The following is a 21,881-nucleotide window of genomic DNA, read 5'->3' as shown; positions in this document are numbered from 1 at the left end:
TCTAGTTCAGTTCTAGTTCAGTTCTAGTTCAGTTCTAGTTCAGTTCTAGTTCAGTTCTAGTTCAGTTCTAGTTCAGTTCTAGTTCAGTTCTAGTTCAGTTCTAGTTCAGTTCTAGTTCAGTTCTAGTTCAGTTCTAGTTCAGTTCTAGTTCAGTTCTAGTTCAGTTCTAGTTCAGTTCTTTCAGTTCTAGTTCAGTTCTAGTTTAGTTCTAGTTCAGTTCTAGTTCAGTTCTAGTTCAGTTCTAGTTCAGTTCTAGTTCAGTTCTAGTTCAGTTCTAGTTCAGTTCTAGTTCAGTTCAGTTCTAGTTCAGTTCTAGTTCAGTTTCTAGTTCAGTTTCTAGTTCAGTTCTAGTTCAGTTCTAGTTCAGTTCTAGTTTCAGTTCTAGTTCAGTTCTAGTTCAGTTCTAGTTCAGTTCTAGTTCAGTTCTAGTTCAGTTCTAGTTCAGCTTCTAGTTCAGTCTAGTTCAGTTCTAGTTCAGTTTCTAGTTTCAGTTACTAGTTCAGTCTAGTCTCATAGTCAGTTCTAGTTCAGTTCTAGTTCAGTTCTAGTTCAGTTCTAGTTCAGTTCTAGTTCAGTTCTAGTTCAGTCTAGTTCAGTTCTTAGTTCAGTTTCTAGTTCAGTTCTAGTTCAGTTTCTAGTTCAGTTCTAGTTCAGTTCTAGTTCAGCTCTAGTTCAGTTCTAGTTTCAGTTCTAGTTCAGTTCGAGTTTCAGTTCTAGTTCAGTTCTAGTTCAGTTCTAGTTCAGTTCTAGTTCAGTTCTAGTTCAGTTCTAGTTCAGTTCTAGTTCAGTTCTAGTTCAGTTCTAGTTCAGTTCTAGTTCAGTTCTAGTTCAGTTCTAGTTCAGTCTAGTTCAGTTCTAGTTCAGTTCTAGTCAGTTCTAGGTTCAGTTCTAGTTTCAGTTCTAGTTCAGTTCTAGTTCAGTTCTAGTTCAGTTCTAGTTCAGTTCTAGTTCAGTTCTAGTTCAGTTCTAGTTCAGTTCTAGTTCAGTTCTAGTTCAGTTCTAGTTCAGTTCTAGTTCAGTTCTAGTTCAGTTCTAGTTCAGTTCTAGTTCAGTTCTAGTTCAGTTCTAGTTCAGTTCTAGTTCAGTTCTAGTTCAGTTCTAGTTCAGTTCTAGTTCAGTTCTAGTTCAGTTCTAGTTCTAGTTCAGTTCTAGTTCAGTCTATGGACTAGTTTGTTGGAGAATCTATTGTCTAATTTATGAACCAGTTTTTGAAATTCATGTTAGTTTTCAAAAACCTCATAAAATCTCGTTAATTCTCCACTATAAAATACATCGTAAATCTTATGAACGGGTCCATGAGATCCAAATCACTGATTACATTTTTTAGTTAGTTTTACTTTTATAGATATTTAAAATATTTTCAATTTTTTTAGAACACCAATTTTATTTGTTAATAACTTTTCTTTTCTAAACATTTTTTTTTATTATAATTCACTGCTCTTAATATTTATGTTTTTCTATTATTTAATTGAAAATTTATGAAAATATTTATTTTTTAGTGTTAAACACAAATAGCACAAAAAATAATGTAACTAATTTATAAGCATGTAATTTGATATGGACTCTCTTGAACCAAACTGTCAACAGTTTTTTTATAACTTTCAAATGAAAAAGTTTTAAAAATAAGTCCAATAAAAAGTTTTGTACCGTTAATAAAAATAGCATGAAGCCACATAAAAATGACTTTAACAAATTTATGAAATTTTTCTTAAAAAAATGGCTTTCAATTTAAAAATTTTTCTTACAATGAAATAAAAATTTATTAACAAAATTAAAACAGACAATAATCTCTTTATAGCAGCAAGCACACAACTAATGTTAATAAAAGCCTATATATGCCCAGCACAGCTCTCAAATAATTAAAGAGAAACATAAAACACACTTTTATTAAATAGACACATACATAGACACACAGATACAAATATGAGAAAAGAAAAAAACTTCTTTTTTGGATTAATTACCTTAATTTTAGGATTTAAGATCTTAATAAAGTCTTAAATCTTATAAAAAAAAAACAACACAAAAAGAAACAAAAGAACACTAAACAAAAATATTGTGCCACCAGAGATTTTAATAATATTTTCTTATTATTGCCACAGCGAACAAAGCACCGAAAGCCGCTACTCCCTAAACCGACTGTGGCAAATATTTTCTTTATACATCCATTGCATCCTCTTTCCCTTAGTTGTGGCATCACAAAAGTTTGTTGTAATAAGGTCGTCCGTCCATACGCTTGCTTTGCCACTTAAGTTTATGTTAAATATGGGTGATATTTTAAAACCATTTAATCTCTTGTGGCATTTAGTAGCAAAACATTCTATCTATACAAAATACTAGAAACACACACATACAACTAAAGTTTTGCCTGTTTTTTAACAGAATTTGTTTAATGGTTTTTTGTGTCTTATAAGAAAAAAAAAAACGACTGGAATTTGTTGTTGTATAATTTATAATGTCTATTAAATATAAAGTAAAATTTACATAAATTTCACGGAAATTATAGAAAAATTAAAAAGAATAAAAAACAAGTAAGAAATTATAGTCGGGCGAGGCCGACCATATAATACCCTACACCTTTGACAAAAATATAATGTGATTTAGTTGCCATAATAAAGCATTTAAGTTGAATTGTACCTTGCCTTAGATATACATACTTAAGCCGTTTATTGTTGAATAAAATTGTGGACATTTAAGTGAAATTTTGATGGGGGCTTTTCATATGGGCTAGGGTCATATGAGAACCTATTATTATGGAATTCGTGGGGGTCATCAAGTCTTGTATACAACTTGGTTATTGCAGCTTTTTGTCGAGATATGAGTATATTAAACATAATTATGAACTTAAAAGCCCTATTCGGCGGATTCAGTTGTATGGGGGCTAGGTGAAATAATGGACCGATGTAAACCATTTTCAACAGGCTTCATCTACGGTACCATAAAAGATCATGTGCCAAATTTCATTGAATTATCTCCAAAATTGCGACCTGTAGTTTGATTACAAATTTTAAAAGCCCTTTTCGGGGGTTCAGTTGTATGGGGGCTAGGTGAAATAATGGACCGATGGTAACCATTTTCAATAAGCTTCGTCTACGGTACCATAAAAGATCAAGTGCCAAATTTCATTGAATTATCTCCAAAATTGCGACCTGTAGTTTGATTACAAATTTTAAAAGCCCTTTTCGGGGGTTCAGTTGTATGGGGGCTAGGTGAAATAACCATTTTCAATAGACTTCGTCTACGGTACCATAAAAGATCATGTGCCAAATTTCATTGAATTATCTCCAAAATTGAGACCTGTAGTTTGATTACAAGTTTTAAAAGCCCTTTTCGGGGGTTCAGTTGTATGGGGGCTAGGTGAAATAATGGACCGATGGTAACCATTTTCAATAGGCTTCGTCCACGGTACCATAAAAGATCATGTGCCAAATTTCATTGAATTATCTCCAAAATTGCGACCTGTAGTTTGATTACAAGTTTTAAAAGCCCTATTCGAGGGGTTCAGTTGTATGGGGGCTAGGTGAAATAATGAACCGATGGTAACCATTTTCAATAGGCTTCATCTACGGTACCATAAAATATCATGTGCCAAATTTCATTGAATTATCTCCAAAATTTCGACCTGTAGTTTGATTACAAGTTTTAAAAGCCCTATTCGAGGGGTTCAGTTGTATGGGGGCTAGGTGAAATAATGGACCGATGTTAACCATTTTCAATAGGCTTCGTCTACGATACCATAAAAGATCAAGTGCCAAATTTCATTGAATTATCTGCAAAATTGCGACCTGTAGTTTGATTACAAGGATTACAAGCCCTATTGGGGGGTTCAGTTGTATGGGGGCTAGGTGAAATAATGGACCGATCTTAACCATTTTCAATAGGCTTCGTCCCTGGTACAATAGAAGATCATGTACCAAATTTCATTAAATTATCTTCAAAATTGCGACCTGTAGTTTGATTACAAGGTTTACATGGACGGACGGACGGACGGACAGACGGACGGACAGACGGACGGACAGACGGACGGACAGACGGACGGACATAGCTAAATCGACTCAGAAAATGATTCTGAGCCGATTGGTATACTTTAAGGTGGGTATAGGACCAATATTATTGTGCGTTACAAACATCAGCACAAACCCAATATACCCTCCCCACTAAAGTGGTGTAGGGTATAATAATTGCTAAAATAAATAAAATTTTTCTTTCAGGTTTAAATTTTACTCGAAAATTTGTTTCATCATTTATTCAAAATTGGTGGCAAATTAAACTTTAAACTGGCAATAAATTTATATTGAAGGGAACAGATTTATTTTTAAAGAACATTAATAAAACATTGGAATAATAATAAATTTTAGAAAATATATTAAAGCATTTTTACAAGAAAAAAAAATATTTCCAGTTAACCATATAAATTGTTCTTTTTATAGGAAATTTTCGATACCTTTTCTTGTTATAAAATTTTTAATACATTTTACAAAGTTCATTTCCAGATTTTTTCTAGTTCAGTTCTAGTTCAGTTCTAGTTCAGTTCTAGTTCATTCTAGTTCACTTCTAGTTCAGTTCTAGTTCAGTTCTAGCTCAGTTCTAGTTCAGTTCTAGTTCAGTTCTAGTTCAGTTCTAGTTCAGTTCTAGTTCAGTTCTAGTTCAGTTCTAGTTCAGTTCTAGTTCAGTTCTAGTTCAGTTCTAGTTCAGTTCTAGTTCAGTTCTAGTTCAGTTCTAGTTCAGTTCTAGTTCAGTTCTAGTTCAGTTCTAGTCAGTTCTAGTTCAGTTCTAGTTCAGTTCTAGTTCAGTTCTAAGTTCAGTTCTAGTTCAGTTCTAGTTCATTTCTAGTTCAGTTCTAGTTCAGTTCTAGTTCAGTTCTAGTTCAGTTCTAGTTCAGTTCTAGTTCAGTTCTAGTTCAGTTCTAGTTCAGTTCTAGTTCAGTTCTAGTTCAGTTCTAGTTCAGTTCTAGTTCAGTTCTAGTTCAGTTCTAGTTCAGTTCTAGTTTCAGTTCTAGTTCAGTTCTAGTTCAGGTTCTAGTTCAGTTCTAGTTCAGTTCTAGTTCAGTTCTAGTTCAGTCTAGTTCAGTTCTAGTTCAGTTCTAGTTCAGTTCTAGTTCAGTTCTAGTTCAGTTCTAGTTCAGTTCTAGTTCAGTTCTAGTTCAGTTTCTAGTTCAGTTCTAGTTCAGTTCTAGTCAGTTCTAGTTCAGTGCTAGTTCAGTTCTAGTTCAGTTCTAGTTCAGTTCTAGTTCAGTTCTAGTTCAGTTCTAGTTCAGTTCTATTTCAGTTCTAGTTCAGTTTCTAGTTCAGTTCTAGTTCAGTTCTAGTTCAGTTCTAGTTCAGTGCTAGTTCAGTTCTAGTTCAGTTCTAGTTCAGTTCTAGTTCAGTTCTAGTTCAGTTCTAGTTCAGTTCTAGTTTAGTTCTAGTTCAGTCTAGTTCAGTTCTAGTTCAGTTCTAGTTCAGTTCTAGTTCAGTTCTAGTTCAGTTCTAGTTCAGTTCTAGTTCAGTTCTAGTTCAGTTCTAGTTCAGTTTTAGTTCAGTTCCAGTTCAGTTTTCTAGTTCAGTTCTAGTTCAGTTCTAGTTCAGTTCTAGTTCATTTCTAGTTCAGTTCTAGTTCAGTTCTAGTTCAGTTCTAGTTCAGTTCTAGTTCAGTTCTAGTTCAGTTCTAGTTCAGTTCTAGTTCTAGTTCAGTTCTAGTTCAGTTCTAGTTCAGTTCTAGTTCAGTTCTAGTTCAGTTCTAGTTCAGTTCTAGTTCAGTTCTAGTTCAGTTCTATTCAGTTCTAGTTCTGTTCTAGTTCTAGTTCAGTTCTAGTTCAGTTCTAGTTCAGTTCTAGTTCAGTTCAGTTCTAGTTCAGTTCTAGTTCAGTTCTAGTTCAGTTCTAGTTCAGTTCAGTTCTAGTTCAGTTCAGTTCTAGTTCAGTTCAGTTAGTTCTAGTTCAGTTCTAGTTCAGTTCTAGTTCAGTTCTAGTTCAGTTCTAGTTCAGTTCTAGTTCGTTCTAGTTCTTCTGTTCAGTTCTAGTTCAGTTCTAGTTCAGTTCTAGTTCAGTTCTAGTTCTAGTTCTAGTTCAGTTCTAGTTCAGTTCTAGTTCAGTTCTAGTTCAGTTCTAGTTCAGTTCTAGTTCAGTTCTAGTTCTAGTTCAGTTCTAGTTCAGTTCTAGTTCAGTTCTAGTCAGTTCTAGTTCAGTTCTAGTTCAGTTCTAGTTCAGTTCTAGTTCAGTTCTAGTTCAGTTCTAGTTCAGTTCTAGTTCAGTTCTAGTTCAGTTCTAGTTCAGTTCTAGTTCAGTTCTAGTTCAGTTCTAGTTCAGTTCTAGTTCAGTTCTAGTTCAGTTCTAGTTCAGTTCTAGTTCAGTTCTAGCTCAGTTCTAGTTCAGTTCTAGTTCAGTTCTAGTTCAGTTCTAGTTCAGTTCTAGTTCAGTTCTAGTTCTGTTATAGTTCAGTTCTAGTTCAGTTCGGTTCTATGTGTTTCAGTTCTGAACTAATTATTGCTGAATCTAATATTCTTTTAAATCTAAATTTTAGCTGATAAACCCTTTTTAACTTATCCTTATAATTTGTTTCTCTTAGAATTGTTATTTAGTGATGTTTGTGTTTTTTTATTGTTTGTTATTTATTTATATTTTATAAGTATGTGTATAGAAAATGATAAATATTCTTAACACATGCAGACATGCAATAATACTTTAACACACAACTCACTTTTCTTTTAGAAAAACCGAAAAATTAGTTAAGGGTTTCCCCTTAAAATACATATAAAAAATATTGTGAATTTTACGGAAAAACTGCAATTATATTGTAATTAATTCTTTAACCAAAGTTTTTATTTCAAGAAAAAGTTCTCTTTTTAATAGTAAATGTTATATAAATAATTTATAGCAAAACGGTTAACATTGAAAACCACCCAAAGCAGGCAACTTTAGTCTGCACATATATTTGCTTAAAACATATTTAAATATAAATTTATAAAATTTACTTTTTAATTACATATTTTAAAAACCGAGCAAAAACCAATTTCAAATAAACAAAATTAAAATTAATTACTTTCACAAATTTCGGTTGAAATTTATAAATAACAAAAAATAGTTACATGGAAATATGTAGGTTGAAAAATATGAAAAAAATTATATGAATTTAAACAAATATATAATTATAACTTTAATTAAAATAATTTTTTTGTTATTAAAAATTTATGTTATTTGTTGAACGTACAAAAAACTGGATTTTTTTCAAACATTAGAAACATTAATAAATTATTTAAATTTACTATTAGATTTATTAGTAAATGTTTTATTTTCCAGTTATAAAGTTTGTTTTTGTTAAAATTTTTTTAATGTCATAGTTATTGTATAAATATTTAATAATAAATTGGTATAATTTATTTTACTATGGTCTATTTGTATTAGAGTTAATTTAGATTTGATGGTTACATATATTTTTGGAAGTTAATTTAACACTATTTAAACCAGATATTTAATAAGCGGAACCTCTTATAAAGATAAAGCCGTGCTGATTTTCATTTGTAAAATATTTTAAATAATTTCAAACTATTGTAGTAATATTTCTAACACAAATTAATTTAAAAGTTACCTATAGGCTTCAAAAAGTTTTTGAAGTTACAGATTTTCTCGAATATATGTGGAAGCTTCTTAAACAAACTATTAAAAATTTTTCAAAATCTCTAGTGTTAATAAAGAAGAATTTTTTAAATATTTCATTTGTTTCAACATTGAACAAATAACATATTTTATTGTTTTAATAAAAATACAGACATTTTTCTGTAAATTTTTAATGACCATAAATCGATATACAAAAATTATTGTTTTTATTGTGTCCATAAAAGCCAATAATTTAAATATTAGTGTCATGCAGGACATTTAAAATGATGGTAAAAATAAATTTCATTAAAGTAAAATAGTTTAAATAAATTATATACTTTAGTAGTTCCCACCGAGAGACCTTGCTACATTTAGGTTTTAAGTAAAGTAGGAGGAGTATTGAATAAATAAATAATGTATAAATAATTTATTATTTTTCAAAAGTTATTAAACAGACATGTTGAATTTAAGGAGTAAAAAAGAGTGTTCGTTTTTCAAATTAAGGAAATTTAATACATGTTTTAACAGTTGGAGAATGGGGTTTTTTTAACTTGCTATTCCCAAGACAAAGAAAACTTTCAAATTTTATGCACTGACTGAACTAGAAACTGAACTAAAACTAAAAACTAAACTGAACTAAAACTAAAAACTAAAACTGAACTAGAACTGAACTAGAACTGAACGAGAACTGAACTAGAACTGAACTAGAACTGAACTAGACTTGAACTAGAACTGAACTAGAACTGAACTAGAATGACTAGAACTGACTAGAACTGAACTAGAACTGAACTAGAACTGAACTAGAACTGAACTAGAACTGAACTAGAACTGAACTAGAACTGAACTAGAACTGAACTAGAACTGAACTAGAACTGAACTAGAACTGAACTAGAACTGAACTAGAACTGAACTAGAACTGAACTAGAACTGAACTAGAACTGAACTAGAACTGAACTAGAACTGAACTAGAACTGAACTAGAACTGAACTAGAACTGAACTAGAACTGAACTAGAACTGAACTAGAACTGAACTAGAACTGAACTAGAACTGAACTAGAACTGAACTAGAACTGAACTAGAACTGAACTAGAACTGAACTAGAACTGAACTAGAACTGAACTAGAACTGAACTAGAACTGAACTAGAACTGAACTAGAACTGAACTAGAAACTGAACTAGAACTGAACTAGAACTGAACTAGAACTGAACTAGAACTGAACTAGAACTGAACTAGAACTGAACTAGAACTGAACTAGAACTGAACTAGAACTGAACTAGAACTGAACTAGAACTGAACTAGAACTGAACTAGAACTGAACTAGAACTGAACTAGAACTGAACTAGAACTGAACTAGAACTGAACTAGAACTGAACTAGAACTGAACTAGAACTGAACTAGAACTGAACTAGAACTGAACTAGAACTGAACTAGAACTGAACTAGAACTGAACTAGAACTGAACTAGAACTGAACTAGAACTGAAGTAGAACTGAACTAGAACTGAACTAGAACTGAACTAGAACAGAACTAGAACTGAACTAGAACTGAACTAGTACCGAAGTAGAACTGAACTAGAACTGAACTAGTACTGAAGTAGAACTTACATTTTGAATCCAACTTCAAATTAGAACGGCCACTATCTGTATATTACTGTTTTTAAAAAAATGCATGGAAAACCCCATTTATTTGGTATGCTCAGTAACAATGTTGCGCCATTTATTTATGACTTTTTCTACTAAAACTGACATCATACCAAAACGGCAACAGTTACAACTGATGATGTCTCTGATGAGTCTCAGTATATCTCTGGTATTTATTCGGTATTTTTTGTTCGTCATGTTGTTGTTGCTGCTGTTTAGGCTTAAACACAAATTTTAGATATTGTTTCATTTATGCCTAATCCTAAGAGATTTTCTTGAAACGTGAGTTCACATAAGGGAAACGTTTATACTTATACAATGAGAGTTCTTTTAACATATGTACGTATAATGATGAGAGTTACGTACATGTATTTATAATGCATTCAACAAAAGGATAACTACAGTTACTTAACTTTGTTCATGTGCTAGTAATGAATGAATAATTCTTTTTTTTTTTCTTCTGTTTTATAATTTTTAATATTTAAAAAAACCATAAATTTCTAAGTTTCCTTTTCCTATGTGAGCTGAGTCTGTCTATCTGCCCGTCCGTCTGTCCGTCTGTTGGATGGCGTGCATGTAACAATATTTTTTAAATTGTTTGAAAGTTAACAAATGTGTCAAAAAGTGTAAAGACAACTGTCATGGGAGATTGCAATAAAAAAGAAAAGATATTGTGCAAATAAATGTTAATGGTATTAAAATATGAATAGTTGAACAAGTTTTAAGAAAATAAATGGGAAAGAAATGTAAGCGAAAGGTAAGAAATATTTGAATAGCAATGAAGCAGGTAAAATTTGTTTTACGATAGGAGTTCTGTAAAATATTAAGTGTAAAATAATTAAAATTTAAAAAAATATGATCGCCAGTGACCGATAGCAAAAGATCGTGCTGAACAAAGTTTAAGAAACAAGTAGAATTAAGAAGATATTGACAACTGCTGTGTCAATTTTGAAGTTTAATTTATCTTTCTCTCGGCATCTGATGGCTGTTGAGCCTGATCCTTAGTTTAAACTAAATAAGGCAAGATTTCCTCAATTGAAATTCAATTGTTTCCCTAATAAAAATTTAAACTAATTAGTATGAGAGTATGGGAAAATTTGTAAACTCCAGCAAAGGGAAGTAATAATTGAAATTAAATTGATTTCCTTTTTTTAATATTTCAACCATAACGACTAAGAATCACATGGAATCTCTTCACCATTTCCAACTACATATAATAATTTTAATTGTTTTAAGATTTCTCTTAAAGATATTTAAGTGTTTCTTGTTTTTCTTGTGGAAACTGAATTTACATATGTGGGAATTTTTTGTTGTAAATTATACAAATTTGTTCATTATTTGATCAATCAATGTCAAACTCTTTTTTTGTACAATTTACCACAAACATTTATTTATAAAAAAAAATCTTATAATTTAATTGATTTTTTTTTCTTTCTTTTAATTAAAAACCTCAAGATTATAAAACTGTAATTCGATATTGGCGTCTTGACGTATTTACATACATATTTATAATTGTCTTGTCTTGTTAAACATAATTTGGAAACAATGTCTTTTTTTTTGATTTTATTCAAATTTTAACAAATTATTAATTAATATTTATAAAGACAATGTAAGCTGGAGTTTTAAGTTTTTTTCAGCCAAAATAAGCATTAATCTTGCCGCCCAAGATTTTGAAAGCTAAATACATAGATTGGTGTCCAAAAAACACATAATACCTTTTAAGCATTTCTTAAGTTTTGGCGCAGTAAAATTACAATCACAAAATCTGAACTAGAACTGAACTAGAACTGAACTAGAACTGAACTAGAACTGAACTAGAACTGAACTAGAACTGAACTAGAACTGAACTAGAACTGAACTAGAACTGAACTAGAACTGAACTAGAACTGAACTAGAACTGAACTAGAACTGAACTAGAACTGAACTAGAACTGAACTAGAACTGAACTAGAACTGAACTAGAACTGAACTAGAACTGAATTAGAACTGAACTAGAACTGAACTAGAACTGAACTAGAACTGAACTAGAACTGACTAGAACTGAACTAGAACTGAACTAGAACTGAACTAGAACTGAACTAGAACTGAACTATAACTGAACTATAACTGAACTAGAACTGAACTATAACTGAACTAGAACTGAACTAGAACTGACTAGAACTGAACTGAACTAGAACTGAACTAGAACTGAACTAGAACTGAACTAGAACTGAACTAGAACTGAACTAGACTAACCTGAACTAGAACTGAACTAGAACTGAACTAGAACTGAACTAGAACTGAACTAGAACTGAACTAGAACTGAACTAGAACTGAACTAGAACTGAACTAGAACTGAACTAGAACTGAACTAGAACTGAACTAGACTACTACTGAACTAGAACTGAACTAGAACTGAACTAGAACTGAACTAGAACTGAACTAGAAACTGAACTAGAACTGAACTAGAACTGAACTAGAACTGAACTAGAACTGAACTAGAACAGAACTAGAACTGAACTAGAACAGAACTAGAACTGAACTAGAACTGAACTAGAACTGAACTAGAACTGAACTAGAACTGAACTTGAACTAGAACTGAACTAGAACTGAACTTGAACTAGAACTGAACTAGAACTGAACTAGAACTGAACTAGAACTGAACTAGAACTGAACTAGAACTGAACTAGAACTGAACTAGAATTGAACTAGAACTGAACTAGAACTGAACTAGAACTGAACTAGAACTGAACTAGAACTGAACTAGAACTGAACTAGAACTGAACTAGAACTGAACTAGAACTGAACTAGAACTGAACTAGAACTGAACTAGAACTGAACTAGAACTGAACTAGAAACTGAACTAGAAACTGAACTAGAACTGAACTAGAACTGAACTAGAACTGAACTAGAACTGAACTAGAACTGAACTTGAACTGAACTAGAACTGAACTGAAGGTTATAAAATCAACATTTATTCATGGATTTTATAAAAATTTTATTTGTCATACCATTAGCTTTATGATGGATTATAAAATTTAAAATTTTTTATAGTTTTATATTTTTAAGGAATTTTTTAAAAATGCAAAATTTTTTAATATTGTTTTTTTTTTTTTTTTTTTTTTTTTTTTTTTGTTTGTTTGTCATATAAGTGGTTCCATCACTCAATTGAATATAAAATCAATATTAATGTACAGATTTTCATAAAATAAAGCTCAGTAAATTCAGAACACTTTATTATATAAGTTTTATTTATAATTTAGTTTTTTGGATCCTAGAAGATTTTTTAGGAATTTTTTTAAAATCATTGAAAGCAGAAATTTTGACAGTTTTTCATCAAAGTTTTGGAAATTTCTTTCAAATTGTTGAAAAGTTTTAGAAATATTTGGTATTTAAGTTAAATAGAAATTGTTGTTGTTGTTTTGTGTAAATAATTAGCACAAATCGTTGTGGAGCCATGTTGAAATATTTACTGTTTTTCACTTAATAACACTTTAATCTTCTTCAAGAAAGTAATTTACAAACGTAGTGCCTTAATGTTATATATAACATTAGGGTGTCCCTTAAATAAAAGTTGTTGATATTATAAACTAAACGACTTAGTTCCAGAACTATTCCAAGGACTATGTATGAGTTCTATAATGTTTCTCTTGTACTAGTTTCAAGTTTAAAGTACTGGCTGCAGAACCGTTGTATAGAATTAACACAATTAAAAGCTCTAAAGCTCTATACGGTGAGTTAAAGGTGTATGGAGACGAGATGAATAATTGAAAAGTACATATGCTTTTTTTGGTAAAGGACAAAAATGTAACAAATTGACACCAAACTGTTTATAATTTTTTAATAACATCCGTTGTCAAAATATATACATACTATGTAATGTTGACAACGTTGCGTTGTCAATTTGTTGACAACAGATTGTTTATCAATAGTGAGCTTACCACGTTTGTTAACATTTAGACAACGAATGTGTATCAACATTACATAGTGTTGTTGTACGTATTTATATACTTTGACAACCGATGTTATTGACAAATTTTAACACTTTGGTGACAATTTGGTACCAGTCATGTATATTCTTTTTTGCTCTGTGTACCTATAAGGTGTTGCAAAGACCTTTCATATAATATCCATTTTGCTTATAATATCCTTGAAAAATCACAAAAACCTTTTAAAAGAAGCATTTTATCCTTTGATCTAGTTCACCAAACATTTGCAACAAGGACGTTTACAAAATCATCCTAGCTTTGTGTTAAATTTTCTACATTTAACGATTTTATTTGTAATTTAAACTTTTAAGCAAAAAATTATATTTCTTAAATTTTTTTCATATTTTTTTTAACTTAAAGTCCTTAAAAGTCCTTTTTTGTCTTTTGAAAACATTATTCTTAAGAAGTGTTATGTATTTTCTTGTTGTGTTTTTTGTTATATAAATAAATTTAAAAAAAAAAATTTATATAATATTACTTTTTTTATATTTTCCTAGAGATTGTTTAAATAATCCTTGTTTAATCCTTGTATTGTTGTGCTTTTATTGCTGTTGTTTTCGTTTTATTGTTATTGTTGTTGAAGTAGTTGTTGTGGTTTTTTTAAAGAATTTTTTTTTTGTTATTGTTGTTATAGTGCTAACACTGCAATATAATATATTTATATGTTTTTTGCACTTTAATCCTTTTTAAACACTCACTCACACACATATACATATATATAGAAATTAATATTTTTTCTATATTATTTTCTGCTCTTTTGTGTTAAAATAAGCTTTTTTATGGTTTGATAAGGATTTTATTTATAATTTTTTTTTTTCTTGTTAAACAAAACACTTGGCTGTAGTTATTATTTAACTATTATTGATTTAGGTTATAAGCCAAACTTGAGAATTTTACATGATTTTGTTTAAAATTTTATAGCAATTTTTTTCTTAAAATTTTCTATGTATTTGCCAAAATTTTTACACAATGTTTAACACTAAAATTTTTGAATTTTATTTAATAAAGAATTTTCTTCACACTTTAAACCAACCGTTATATACCGAATTAATTTTCCAGATTTTCCGTTTATCACGACGAAATTGACGAAAATGTGCGTTTGTATACTTTTCAATAAAAGAAAAACTCTTTTTTTTTTTTTGTTTTCTTATTTTATTCGATTTTGTTTTAAACCACGATTTCGTAAAATAGAATACTTGGTGTATATATTATTTCAAATACATCTAACACCTTTTCGAGTACCAAATCGTTTGAATATCCCGGCAACACTGAATTCACTCTGCTTACGAAATTTATGAATTGCGTGCATTTCACTATGCTGTCCACATACAATGTGTATAAATTGTAGAGCATAAATATTTTTGTTTAGTGCACTCAAAATAATAAAATTCCATTCAGTCAAACGAAACATTTGCTCAGCACGAACAGAAAATATACGCTCAGAGAACATTAAATCATTAAGCACTATAAGTGGATTGTATTGGTATTCTCCAGAAATCAAAACATTTCTTGCTCCATATGTGGTTTATATAGTGGAATTAGTTTTTTTCACACTAATATTGCCCTAATACCTACCACAAAACTCTCAGTTAAAGAGTGTTAACCACAGAGAGCGAGAGCAAGAGAGAGTGAAACTCTGTGTATAAACATCACTAATTCCTGTAAGAGCTTACATTACAATACATTTACTTACCCATTCTGTGTGTCATGGCTCATGCGCTTTATATCATACTTTTGTTTTACTTTTATTACTCCCCTATAGTGAGTTCTTTAAAATATAGTAAATTTTAAAAGAAATCTCTCAATTCTTATAAAACTATCGACCAGATAGGAAGTTAGTAGCAGTTATATTTCATTGAACAATTTGATGGTCATGATGATGCTAATAATGTAGGCCATGTATGCATTGATTATAACACACACATATTTTTGACCAAGTCCTTCAAACGTGTAAAAAGGACTTTATGTTAATAGAGTGGGAGTATGTGATATTGGCTTTTTGAATTAGGTTGTTTTTATTAGGCAATATATAATATACCGAAATATTGGTTTTGATTTCCTAAAGGGTGTTTACCCTCAACAAAAATATGGAAGTAAACCGTTTAGTAGTCCAAGGTATATAATATAGGCATGGACCATCGCAACCTTTAAAGAAGCATCCACGTCTATAGTGGATGTTTGCAACACCGAAAAATATTGGTTCTACTACACCCATAAAGTATACCAATCAGCTCAGAATCACATTCTGAATCAATTAAGCTATGACCGTATGTCTGTCCTTCCGTTTGTCAGTCCGTCCGTTTGTCTGTCCTTCCGTTTGTCTGTCCTTCCTTTTGTCTGTCCGTCCGTTTGTCTGTCCACGTAAATCTTGTTCGCACGATACAGATCGCAATTTTCAAGGTAATTTGATGAAATTTGGCACATTCTCTTCTCCCAAGGACGAAGCCTGTAGAAAATAATTAAAATCGGTGCATTATTTCGCCTAGCCCACATACAACCGTACCCCCGAATAGGGCTCTTGAACTTATAAATATGTTAAATCTATACAAAAATCGACAAACCTTAGTTTTATATAAATGATAGGTAATGCCAATTTCCACAATGATCGGGATTCATTTGACCCTAGCACCCATATAAAGTCCCCTTAAGAAAATGACATGAAGGTCAAAATTCACTTATAAACTGAAACTGCAAACGTAAATACCTCTACCAAAATTTATAAGGATAGGCCCATATAAATCCACTATATAAACCCTCTTTTAGAAAATCTCTTTATTTTTTTGTCAACAAATTGTTATACATTCTTACTTTTTGGATCAATCTTAGTCCTTAACGCGGTTCAATTTGGCATTAGCTATACTCAGAGTTTCGTTTCTTATTATAATCACCCTAAACTAACCTAACCCTATAAAAAAAACATGCTCCATTTAGCACTGCTATAACCTAGGGGGGGGACCACATTATCCACACATGCATTACAACAGACTAATCCAAAAACTGCTCCTTTACAAAAATTATGGCTGTACTTGATCAACACATAAAAACTTATATAATGCAGGCTATGGACCTTGTTGTTTTCAAAAATAATGTTATATATGATTACTAAATGGGTCATGTACTCCAATAATGTTTACAGGGCATCATATACCCCAATAATGTTTAGAGGGTTATAGCAGCTTGAATACCTATGTAAAACGTGATATTGCTATTAAATATTGATCTCATAGATATACATCTTACTTGCTTCTACGGTCACGGTTAAACTGGAGGTCCACATCATGAATTCTCTGCTTCTTCGCACCAATACATAGAATCAATGTTGTTATGTGCTGCAAGTTATAAGCACAAAAGCTTAAAATGCCTGGAAGCGTAGAATGTAGGTCTGTTTTGAACTTTTCTAAGTGTCATAATCGCCGCAGGAACATGTCAGCTGATTTTGACAATTTGTATACTATTTTTAAAGCTTTGACGTGATTTTGACAATTTGAATACTATTTTTAATGATTTGATGCGAAAACACTTTGTGTGGACTTACAGCTTTAAATATTTCCATTGTAAATTTGCTAAATTCATTTCTCAGTTTAAGACACCTCATAAAATATACCACTAACCGTTCCATTTATTTTCTTAGTGCCATCTATTGACACCTCAGTACTATTCTGATTTATTCTCTGGCAGTTATATCTTTATACCAGCAGATGTGGATTGCTTGTTAATCCGTTCTGATATTCTTTGGAATTTTAGTGCATGTTCATGATTGCTTAACTATTGATAAATGGAGATGTGATTTTAGTATATTTCTAGTCTATGTATCTATTACAATCACGATTAGGGATGCCAATCGGGACTGGTTTTTAGAAATCCCGGGATTCGGGACTTTTAAATAAATTCCGGAATCCCGATATCGGGATCCCGGGATTTTCGGGATTTCTAAATCCCGAAAAATATAAAAAAAATTCAAAAAATCTTAATAATTTACCGACAAAAATAAAACGTTTTATTTCATATTGCAATATGAATACTCTTAGTAGGTGTTTACTTTCCAATAAGCATTTTGTGAAAAGAAAAACAAATGAATTCAAAGTACATACTTAGAATAAAAATCTTTCCATCCCAGGCACTGAATAGTAGAATAAAAGCCTAAAATAATACCCATGATATCCAAATTTACAATGGTTTCCAAATAATATTTAAATAGTATGTGTAATGGAGATCCATACGAGGCTACATAGAGCACCTGTACTGCACCTATATCTCCTCCACCTTATATTCCGTGTTCACTAGCCAAGGGAATTATCTTCTCGCCATCTTATTGACAGGTTGACTTCCATTATAGATATTCGATAGTATCAATGCCTATTTATTGCCCTTTTTATACCCTTAGTAGGGATGGTATATTGGGTTTCTCCGGAGTAGTGCTTTTGTTTTATACTGTCCTAAAATACGCTGATGAAATTTGAAATGATCGGGCTTTTGATCCGAGCCCCCATACAAAACACAGCTTTAAAAAATAATTAGTGTCCACAATTCGCTTAAAAAGAGAACTGTCGCAATGAAATTCAGCATAAAACATTTTATGTAACCGTAAATTCGTCCTCCAAATTTTATGAGGATCGACTCATATGATGGCGTCCTTCCCCCAAGCATATTTCAGAAAAATAGTTTTTTAACAATAAAGTGCTAGAATATATCGGAGGCGAGGTATACATTTATTATGAAAACTAAATTACATTTTACTCTCATAACTGGTGTATGGGGTTATATGGTCGGCCTCGCCCGCCTATAATTTCGTACTTGTTATTTTTATATATCCGATAGTATCTATGCCTATTTAGTATAGCAATGAAATTTGATATTAGTAAATCCCTGACGAGCCAAAACCTCTCTACCAAATTTTATGTGGGTCGGTTCATAATTGACCCTACCCCCATATAAGGTCCCGTTAAAAAAATCACTTTAACGCTTATTACTGGCTTAAAAATAGCGATGAAATTCGATACACATATGTTTCATGCGAGTCAAAATCTCTCTACCAAGTTTTATGTGGTTCGGTCCATAATTGACCCTACCCCTACATAAGGTCCCATCCAGATAAATACTTTAACGCTCATTACTGGCTTACAAGTACGAGTGTAGAGATGAAATTTGAGATAAGTAAGTTTCTTACTCGCCAAAAGCTAAGAAACTTTTATAGGAACGTAAATCTTCCTACCGGAAAGTGTATGAACCAAAATTGGTCTAAAAAAATTATGAAAAATTTTATAAAAACGGTCAATGATTCACCCTACCTCTCATATAAGGTCCTATCAGTAAATTTGATGTTTATAGAAAAGCATTCCTTTTACGGCATACGGTTTGATGGTGGGTATATTAGATTCGGCATAGCCGAATATAGCACTCTTACTTTTTTTTTTTTTTTTGATATTTCAGCTTGTAAGTTAGTAGAGTCATCTTAAGTCCAAAAACTTTTAAAATTCTCTTATTTAGTACTTTATAATGTATAAAATAGCGGAAAAATACTTAAAAATTCGGGATTTTAAAATCCCGAAATTTCCCGGGATTTCATTTTTTAAAATCCCGGTTTTCGGTACTTTCAAATCCCGAAAATCCCGGGATTTTCGGGAATCGGGAATTCCCGTTTGGCATCCCTAATCACGATGTAGTTCAAACGTAAAGTGCATTGATAAAATCCATTTATACATACATATTGGTATAAGTTAATTGTTAATAATTAGATATATTCCCAGCAAAAACTTTCAAGTAACAACATACTTTCTAATGACTACTACATATCATCGGGATTACATACGTAGAAGTAGTCTAATAAGGTCTTACTAATAATGTGTTACATAAATATCTTCTAATTCATTAGTCATCTTGCTTGTGAAGCTGTAGAATCAGTGTACGTTTTCTCATATGATTTAGAATGACTACTGTTGGTAACAATATACTTTACAATAAGTTCTACATATCGTCTGGATTACTTAGAAGTAGTCTAATAAGGTCTTACTAATAATGTGTTTTATAAATACTTTCCAATTCATTATTTATTTAGCTTGTGAAGCTTTATGTATAAGTTTTCTCTTACGATTTAGAATGACTACTTTTTCTGATTACTTGTAGGCATTTGTGACATCACCGTGTTAAAATAATGACTTAAAATGCTATTTTAGCATTTTAACCCCTTACATGGTAATGATAGTTTTTTTCTGCGTGCTTACTTACGGGATTTCAACGCACATGTTGCTTTAGTATAATTGACACCATAATTATTTAAATCAGATCTGGTTACACTGCTACATATTCTTCCAAAGAAGGCTCTTTATGCGAATTGGCCAAAGCTGTTTACAGGACATCAATGTATAATGGACATATTGTACGCTTATACACAAACACTAGAAATTTCCGGTCTTATACCGGAAACAGAAATTGTCGGGAGCTGTGAGAATTTGGTAACAGAAAGAACAAGTTTAACATTAGCAAACAACTGTGAGAATCTGGTTGTACATGAACGGCTCTAAACTTGAAGATAAAACGAAATTTGGGATTTAGATATATACAACCGTCTTGTCAACCACAATACATGCTGCCAGCAGAAGTCCGTGCTATGAAGGAATATGTAAATTGGATTGGATTGAATATGGCGCCAACAGAGGTTTTAGGAGAGAGCTAGAATTCTGACAAAGTTGAATTATAGACTATATTAGACTAAACTAGAGACAAAGCCAAATACTTTTTTTGGAGGTAAGCTCAGCATCATATGATTACCAGTCCACTTTGGAGATAATCGGCTAAGATAGAGTTAATGTTCTTAAGGAAGTTAATCAGACGAATGTAGGCTGAATGAATATGATCATGGTTAGTATGATAGTAGAAAGATTAGCAGGTCTAGCAATCACTGGCTCTATGAGCTCTCTCCTTAGGTTAATCTAGACACGATGATAAAGATTACTCCCCCTGACATATACATCAAATGCTTTTCAATTTAATCTGCTCTATGACTTAAATTGGATTGGTAACGGCACTGGAAACGGACTACTTAGTACCTACACTGAAGTTTAATAGGTCATAGGGTCACTAACAATGTCCTAAGGGATGACGTGATCTCAATATACACTGATGGTTCAAATACAGAAAGAGGCACGAGCTTGCTGTGGCTCACTCTGACAAAGGAAAGAACTTGGAGCACTCTCTTGTCTTTTAGTATGAACTCATGGTTATAATTATTGGGCACTGTATGATTGGACATATGTATATCGGAACGTATGGACTACCCACTTTATAGCTACTGTAGAAATTGTTTGGATGAGGAAGAATGAGGAAGCCTTACAAGAGAACAGAATACTCTATCTTGGTAGAGCACTTTTCCATCATCTGGACTGTCTCTTGATCGGTTTTATTATTATATTATATCGGCTGGTTCTCACGAACACCGCAAGAAACACAAAGTCAACGATATTAGAGAGGGAATCTGCTCTCCTTTATGTATAAACTCTCAACATAAGGGAATGATTATTCTAAGGGTATCACAATGGGCCACAAGGCCTCCGATTTAACCTGCTAACAATATGACATAATATAAGTGGACACCCAAAATTAAACGAATGAACTGAAGCACTTAGATATCATGGAAGCGATGTTATTCCGGATATTATGTGCCTCAGGAATACTGCTTGGGTAATTTAGTAAATTGAGATCAGAACATTAGACGTTTGCTATATAAACTCTTTTCAAAAACATTTGAAAGGTTAACAAATAGCTGGAAATACATTGATAGAGTTATAATTAAGGAAATTAATTGTTTAACGTCTAAAATCTAATAAAGGAGGATATGTTCTATTCCTCCTCGTAATATGACAATATGAGAAACATTTTAATTTTGATTCGAATGAATAAATCTTTACAAATACTCAAATAAATATATTTTCTTATTAGAATAGTCTAAAGTTGTACAATTTAATTTAATTTCCTAGAGATTTTGGAAAACAACTTGAAGTAAGGAATAACCAATAAAAAAACTTTTTGTTTAAAGATTTCCTATGATTTGTAGTGAGTCGCCTCAAATACGAAAAAAAAAACACATATCTCATTATAATTTAGCTGAAATCCATACAAACAACAACTTGATTTCAACCAGTCTCACTGAAACTTCTTTGCACAATGAAAAGTCAAATACAATTGTGTTTATGCGGTACTTTGTTTTACACTTTTATACAATTTTATGGCAACTTGTTGCGAGAGTAAAGAGACAATTTAAGCTTGTTGAGGCAACATGTTAAATGCTATAAAACTCTCTTAAATTGTTGCAACATGTTGAGAGTGGTAGTAAAGTGGAAGGTATGTTTAGCTACATTTATATACAAATATGTTGATGAAAAACAATAATATAGGGTTAGTTGAAAGAGATTTTAAAATAAACGATTATTATAATGTTTGATAGAAGTTGGTTTTTATGGAAAATATTTCAGTATAAGTTCGAAGTTGCCTAGAACTAGAGTCAAATGAGGCCCTATCATCGAAAAATTCATCAGGGTCATAAAGGCTAGTACAGAACTTGGTTTTGCAGCATTTTGTTGAGATACGAGTATATTGAACTTAAAAGTTTAAGGGTTCAGTTCTATGGGGGCTAAGTCAAATATTGGACCGATGTTACCGATTTTCAACAGGATTCGTCACTGAGACAATAGAAGATTATGTACAAAAT

General features: G+C 31.4%; 1 protein-coding gene across 1 annotated transcript in view; it reads right to left on the bottom strand.

Moving 5' to 3' along the window:
• The window catches only part of LOC119605030, a 252,283-nt gene extending 237,848 nt beyond the window's left edge, over positions 1 to 14,435 (bottom strand). Inside the window, exon 1 of the mRNA XM_037957970.1 lies at positions 13,656 to 14,435. The gene's annotated coding sequence lies outside the window, so the exon portion shown is untranslated. The remainder of the gene's footprint in view (positions 1 to 13,655) is intronic.
• Positions 14,436 to 21,881: the final 7,446 nt, after the last annotated feature.

The sequence above is a fragment of the Lucilia sericata genome, unplaced genomic scaffold (assembly GCF_015586225.1).
Source record: "Lucilia sericata isolate MDLA Ls3-8-SP2 unplaced genomic scaffold, ASM1558622v1 Contig000454F_arrow, whole genome shotgun sequence".
Taxonomy (NCBI): Eukaryota; Metazoa; Arthropoda; class Insecta; order Diptera; family Calliphoridae; genus Lucilia; species Lucilia sericata.
The sequence above is the reverse complement of the archived record's forward strand: the minus strand, read 5'-3'. Positions and strand labels throughout refer to the sequence as shown.